The 5,000-nt window shown below is 37.2% G+C and overlaps 3 non-coding genes and 19 pseudogenes across 3 annotated transcripts; all 22 read right to left on the reverse strand.

Moving 5' to 3' along the window:
* Positions 1-103, reverse strand: part of LOC148450172 (5S ribosomal RNA) — a 119-nt pseudogene extending 16 nt beyond the window's left edge.
* Positions 104-219: 116 nt separating this feature from the next.
* On the reverse strand, positions 220-338 carry LOC148450173 (5S ribosomal RNA; annotated as a pseudogene).
* Positions 339-454: 116 nt separating this feature from the next.
* LOC148450174 (5S ribosomal RNA) lies at positions 455-573 on the reverse strand (annotated as a pseudogene).
* A 116-nt stretch (positions 574-689) lies between these two features.
* Positions 690-808, reverse strand: LOC148450175 (5S ribosomal RNA; annotated as a pseudogene).
* Positions 809-924: 116 nt separating this feature from the next.
* LOC148450176 (5S ribosomal RNA) lies at positions 925-1,043 on the reverse strand (annotated as a pseudogene).
* Positions 1,044-1,159: 116 nt separating this feature from the next.
* On the reverse strand, positions 1,160-1,278 carry LOC148450177 (5S ribosomal RNA; annotated as a pseudogene).
* Positions 1,279-1,394: 116 nt separating this feature from the next.
* On the reverse strand, positions 1,395-1,513 carry LOC148450178 (5S ribosomal RNA; annotated as a pseudogene).
* A 116-nt stretch (positions 1,514-1,629) lies between these two features.
* Positions 1,630-1,748, reverse strand: LOC148450179 (5S ribosomal RNA; annotated as a pseudogene).
* Positions 1,749-1,864: 116 nt separating this feature from the next.
* On the reverse strand, positions 1,865-1,983 carry LOC148450180 (5S ribosomal RNA). Its single transcript, XR_015875290.1, has one exon. It is a non-coding gene; the product is annotated as a 5S ribosomal RNA (ribosomal RNA).
* A 116-nt stretch (positions 1,984-2,099) lies between these two features.
* Positions 2,100-2,218, reverse strand: LOC148450181 (5S ribosomal RNA; annotated as a pseudogene).
* Positions 2,219-2,334: 116 nt separating this feature from the next.
* On the reverse strand, positions 2,335-2,453 carry LOC148450182 (5S ribosomal RNA; annotated as a pseudogene).
* A 116-nt stretch (positions 2,454-2,569) lies between these two features.
* Positions 2,570-2,688, reverse strand: LOC148450183 (5S ribosomal RNA; annotated as a pseudogene).
* A 116-nt stretch (positions 2,689-2,804) lies between these two features.
* On the reverse strand, positions 2,805-2,923 carry LOC148450184 (5S ribosomal RNA; annotated as a pseudogene).
* Positions 2,924-3,039: 116 nt separating this feature from the next.
* Positions 3,040-3,158, reverse strand: LOC148450185 (5S ribosomal RNA). Its single transcript, XR_015875474.1, has one exon. It is a non-coding gene; the product is annotated as a 5S ribosomal RNA (ribosomal RNA).
* Positions 3,159-3,274: 116 nt separating this feature from the next.
* LOC148450186 (5S ribosomal RNA) lies at positions 3,275-3,393 on the reverse strand (annotated as a pseudogene).
* A 116-nt stretch (positions 3,394-3,509) lies between these two features.
* On the reverse strand, positions 3,510-3,628 carry LOC148450187 (5S ribosomal RNA; annotated as a pseudogene).
* Positions 3,629-3,744: 116 nt separating this feature from the next.
* Positions 3,745-3,863, reverse strand: LOC148450188 (5S ribosomal RNA; annotated as a pseudogene).
* Positions 3,864-3,979: 116 nt separating this feature from the next.
* Positions 3,980-4,098, reverse strand: LOC148450189 (5S ribosomal RNA; annotated as a pseudogene).
* Positions 4,099-4,214: 116 nt separating this feature from the next.
* Positions 4,215-4,333, reverse strand: LOC148450190 (5S ribosomal RNA; annotated as a pseudogene).
* Positions 4,334-4,449: 116 nt separating this feature from the next.
* Positions 4,450-4,568, reverse strand: LOC148450191 (5S ribosomal RNA; annotated as a pseudogene).
* A 116-nt stretch (positions 4,569-4,684) lies between these two features.
* Positions 4,685-4,803, reverse strand: LOC148450192 (5S ribosomal RNA). The gene has a single exon (XR_015875291.1). It is a non-coding gene; the product is annotated as a 5S ribosomal RNA (ribosomal RNA).
* A 116-nt stretch (positions 4,804-4,919) lies between these two features.
* LOC148450193 (5S ribosomal RNA) overlaps positions 4,920-5,000 on the reverse strand; it is a 119-nt pseudogene continuing 38 nt past the window's right edge.

Here is a 5,000-nt window from a genome sequence, read left to right on the forward strand (position 1 = left end):
TATTCCCAGGTGGTCTCCCATCCAAGTACTAACCAGGCCCAACACTGCAAAGCTTCCAAGATCAGACGGGATTGGGCATGTCGTGTGTGGTTTGGCTGTAGGTGCTCAAAAACATTAACTTTAGACCTCTATTACTTCTTAACTCAAGTAAATTCATTGATAAGTTGAAAAAATTAAATGTAAAATGTAATAGAAAAGAATGTTATGGCTGTATAAAATTACCTACAGCACCAGGTATTCCCAGGTGGTCTCCCATCCAAGTACTAACCAGGCCCAACACTGCATAGCTTCCAAGATAAGACGAGATTGGGCATGTTCAGTGTGGTTTGGCTGTAGGTGCTCAAAATTATTAACTTTAGACCTCTTTTACTTCTTAACTCAAGTAAATTCATTGATAAGTCGAAAAAATTAAATGTAAAATGTAATAGAAAAGAATGTTATTGCTGCATAAAATTACCTACAGCACCTGGTATTCCCAGGTGGTCTCCCATCCAAGTACTAACCAGACCCAACACTGCATAGTTTCCAAGATCAAACGAGATTGGGCATGTCCAGTGTGGTTTGGCTGTAGGTGCTCAAAAATATTATCTTTAGACATCTATTACTTCTTAACTCATGTAAATTCATTGATAAGTTGAAAAAATTAAATGTAAAATGTAATAGAAAAGACAGTTATGGCAGTATAAAATTACCAACAGCACCTGGTATTCCGAGGTGGTCTCCCATCCAAGTACTAACCAGGCCCAACACTGCATAGCTTCCAAGATCAGACGAGATTGGGCATGTCCAGTGTGGTTTGGCTGTAGGAGCTCAAAAACATTAACTTTACACCTCTTTTACTTCTTTACTCAAGTAAATTCATTGATAAGTTGAAAAAATTAAATGAAAAATGTAATAGAAAATAATGTTATGGCAGTATAAAATTACCTATTGCACCTGGTTTTCCCAGGTGGTCTCCCATCCAAGTACTGTCCAGGCCCAACACTGCATAGCTACCAAGATCAGACAAGATTGGGCATGTCCAGTGAGGATTGGCTGTAGGTGCTCAAAAGCATTAACTTTAGACCTCTATTACTTCTTAACTCAAGGAAGTTCATTGATAAGTTGAAAAAATTAAATGTAAAATGTAATAGAAAAGAATGTTATGGCAGTATAAAATTACCTACAGCACCTGGTATGCCCAGGTGGTCTCCCATCCAAGTACTAACCAGGCCCAACACTGCATAGCTTCCAAGATCAGACAAGATTGGGCATGTCCAGTGTGGTTTGGCTGTAGGTGCTCAAAAACATTAACTTTAGACCTCTTTTACTTCTTAACTCAAGTAAATTCATTGATAAGTTGAAAAAATTAAATGTAAAATGTAATAGAAAAAAATGTTATGGCAGTATAAAATTACCTACAGCAACTGGTATTCCCAGGTGGTCTCCCATCCAAGTATAAACCAGGCCCAACACTGCATAGCTTCCAAGATCAGACGAGATTGGGCATGTCCAGTTTGGTTTGACTGTAGGTGCTCAAAAACATTAACTTTAGACATCTTTTACTTCTTAACTCAAGTAAATTCATTGATAAGTTGAAAAAATTAAATGTAAAATTTAATAGAAAAGAATGTTATGGTAGTATAAAATTACCTACAGCACCTGGTATTCCCAGTTGGTCTCCCATTCGAGTACTAACCAGGCCCAACACTGCATAGCTTCCAAGATCAGACAAGATTGGGCATGTCCAGTGTGGTTTGGCTGTAGGTGCTCAAAAGCATTAAATTTAGACCTCTATTACTTCTTAACTCAAGTAAATTCATTGATAAGTTGAAAAAATTAAATGTAAAATGTAATAGAAAAGAATGTTATGGCTGCATAAAATTACCTACAGCACCTGGTATTCCCAGGTGGTCTCCCATCCAAGTACTAACCAGGCCCAACACTGCATAGCTTCCAAGATCAAATGAGATTGGGCATGTCCAGTGTGGTTTGGCTGTAGGTGCTCAAAAATATTAACTTTAGACATCTATTACTTCTTAACTCATTTAAATTCATTGATAAGTTGAAAAAATTAAATGTAAAATGTAATAGAAAAGAATGTTTTGGCTGTATAAAATTACCTACAGCACCTGGTATTCCCAGGTGGTCTCCCATCCAAGTACTAACCAGGCCCAACACTGCAAAGCTTCCAAGATCAGACGAGATTGGGCATGTCCAGTGTGGTTTGGCTGTAGGTGCTCAAAAACATTAACTTTAGACCTCTATTACTTCTTAACTCAAGTAAATTCATTGATAAGTTGAAAAAATTAAATGTAAAATGTAATAGAAATGAATGTTATGGTTGTATAAAATTACCTACAGCACCTGGTATTCCCAGGTGGTCTCCCATCCAAGTACTAACCAGGCCCAACACTGCATAGCTTCCAAGATCAGACAAGATTGGGCATGTCCAGTGTGGTTTGGCTCTAGGTGCTCAAAAACATTAACTATAGACCTCTTTTACTTCTTATCTCAAGTAAATTCATTGATAAGTAGAAAAAATTAAATGTAAAATGTAACAGAAAAGAATGTTTTGGCTGTCTAAAATTACATACAGCACCTGGTATTCCCAGGTGGTCTCCCATCCAAGTACAAACCAGCCCCAACACTGCATAGCTTCCAAGATCAGACGAGATTGGGCATGTCCAGTGTGGTTTGGCTGTAGGTGCTCAAAATCATTAAATTTAGACCTCTATTACTTCTTAACTCAAGTAAATTCATTGATAAGTTGAAAAAATTAAATGTAAAATGTAATAGAAAAGAATGTTATGGCTGCATAAAATTACCTACAGCACCTGGTATTCCCATGTGGTCTCCCATCCAAGTACTAACCAGACCCAACACTGCATAGCTTCCAAGATCAAACGAGATTGGGCATGTCCAGTGTGGTTTCGCTGTATGTGCTCAAAAATATTAATTTTAGACATCTATTACTTCTTAACTCAAGTAAATTCATTGATAAGTTTAAAAAATGAAATGTAAAATGTAATAGAAAAGAATGTTATGGCAGTATAAAATTACCTACAGCACCAGGTATTCCCAGGTGGTCTCCCATCCAAGTACTAACCAGGCCCAACACTGCATAGCTTCCAAGATCAGACGAGATTGGGCATGTCCAGTGTGGTTTGGCTGTAGGTGCTCAAAGACATTAACTTTAGACCTCTTTTACTTCTTAACTCAAGTAAATTCATTGATAAGTAGAAAAAATTAAATGTAAAATGTAACAGAAAAGATTGTTTTGGCTGTCTAAAATTACATACAGCACCTGGTATTCCCAGGTGGTCTCCAATCCAAGTACAAACCAGACCCAACACTGCATAGCTTCCAAGATCAGACGAGATTGGGCATGTCCAGTGTGGTTTGGCTGTAGGTGCTCAAAATCATTAAATTTAGACCTCTATTACTTCTTAACTCAAGTTAATTCATTGATAAGTTGAAAAAATTAAATGTAAAATGTAATAGAAAAGAATGTTATGGCTGCATAAAATTAACTACAGCACCTGGTATTCCCAGGTGGTCTCCCATCCAAGTACTAACCAAGCCCAACACTGCATAGCTTCCAAGATCAGACGAGATTGGGCATGTCCAGTGTGGTTTGGCTGTAGGAGCTCAAAAACATTAACTTTACACCTCTTTTACTTCTTTACTCAAGTAAATTCATTGATAAGTTGAAAAAATTAAATGAAAAATGTAATAGAAAATAATGTTATGGCAGTATAAAATTACCTATTGCACCTGGTTTTCCCAGGTGGTCTCCCATCCAAGTACTGTCCAGGCCCAACACTGCATAGCTACCAAGATCAGACAAGATTGGGCATGTCCAGTGAGGATTGGCTGTAGGTGCTCAAAAGCATTAACTTTAGACCTCTATTACTTCTTAACTCAAGGAAGTTCATTGATAAGTTGAAAAAATTAAATGTAAAATGTAATAGAAAAGAATGTTATGGCAGTATAAAATTACCTACAGCACCTGGTATGCCCAGGTGGTCTCCCATCCAAGTACTAACCAGGCCCAACACTGCATAGCTTCCAAGATCAGACAAGATTGGGCATGTCCAGTGTGGTTTGGCTGTAGGTGCTCAAAAACATTAACTTTAGACCTCTTTTACTTCTTAACTCAAGTAAATTCATTGATAAGTTGAAAAAATTAAATGTAAAATGTAATAGAAAAAAATGTTATGGCAGTATAAAATTACCTACAGCAACTGGTATTCCCAGGTGGTCTCCCATCCAAGTATAAACCAGGCCCAACACTGCATAGCTTCCAAGATCAGACGAGATTGGGCATGTCCAGTTTGGTTTGACTGTAGGTGCTCAAAAACATTAACTTTAGACATCTTTTACTTCTTAACTCAAGTAAATTCATTGATAAGTTGAAAAAATTAAATGTAAAATTTAATAGAAAAGAATGTTATGGTAGTATAAAATTACCTACAGCACCTGGTATTCCCAGTTGGTCTCCCATTCGAGTACTAACCAGGCCCAACACTGCATAGCTTCCAAGATCAGACAAGATTGGGCATGTCCAGTGTGGTTTGGCTGTAGGTGCTCAAAAGCATTAAATTTAGACCTCTATTACTTCTTAACTCAAGTAAATTCATTGATAAGTTGAAAAAATTAAATGTAAAATGTAATAGAAAAGAATGTTATGGCTGCATAAAATTACCTACAGCACCTGGTATTCCCAGGTGGTCTCCCATCCAAGTACTAACCAGGCCCAACACTGCATAGCTTCCAAGATCAAATGAGATTGGGCATGTCCAGTGTGGTTTGGCTGTAGGTGCTCAAAAATATTAACTTTAGACATCTATTACTTCTTAACTCATTTAAATTCATTGATAAGTTGAAAAAATTAAATGTAAAATGTAATAGAAAAGAATGTTTTGGCTGTATAAAATTACCTACAGCACCTGGTATTCCCAGGTGGTCTCCCATCCAAGTACTAACCAGGCCCAACACTGCAAAGCTTCCAAGATCAG

The sequence above is a fragment of the Taudactylus pleione genome, unplaced genomic scaffold (genome assembly GCF_031769625.1).
Source record: "Taudactylus pleione unplaced genomic scaffold, aTauple2 ptg001270l, whole genome shotgun sequence".
NCBI classification, from domain to species: Eukaryota; Metazoa; Chordata; class Amphibia; order Anura; family Myobatrachidae; genus Taudactylus; species Taudactylus pleione.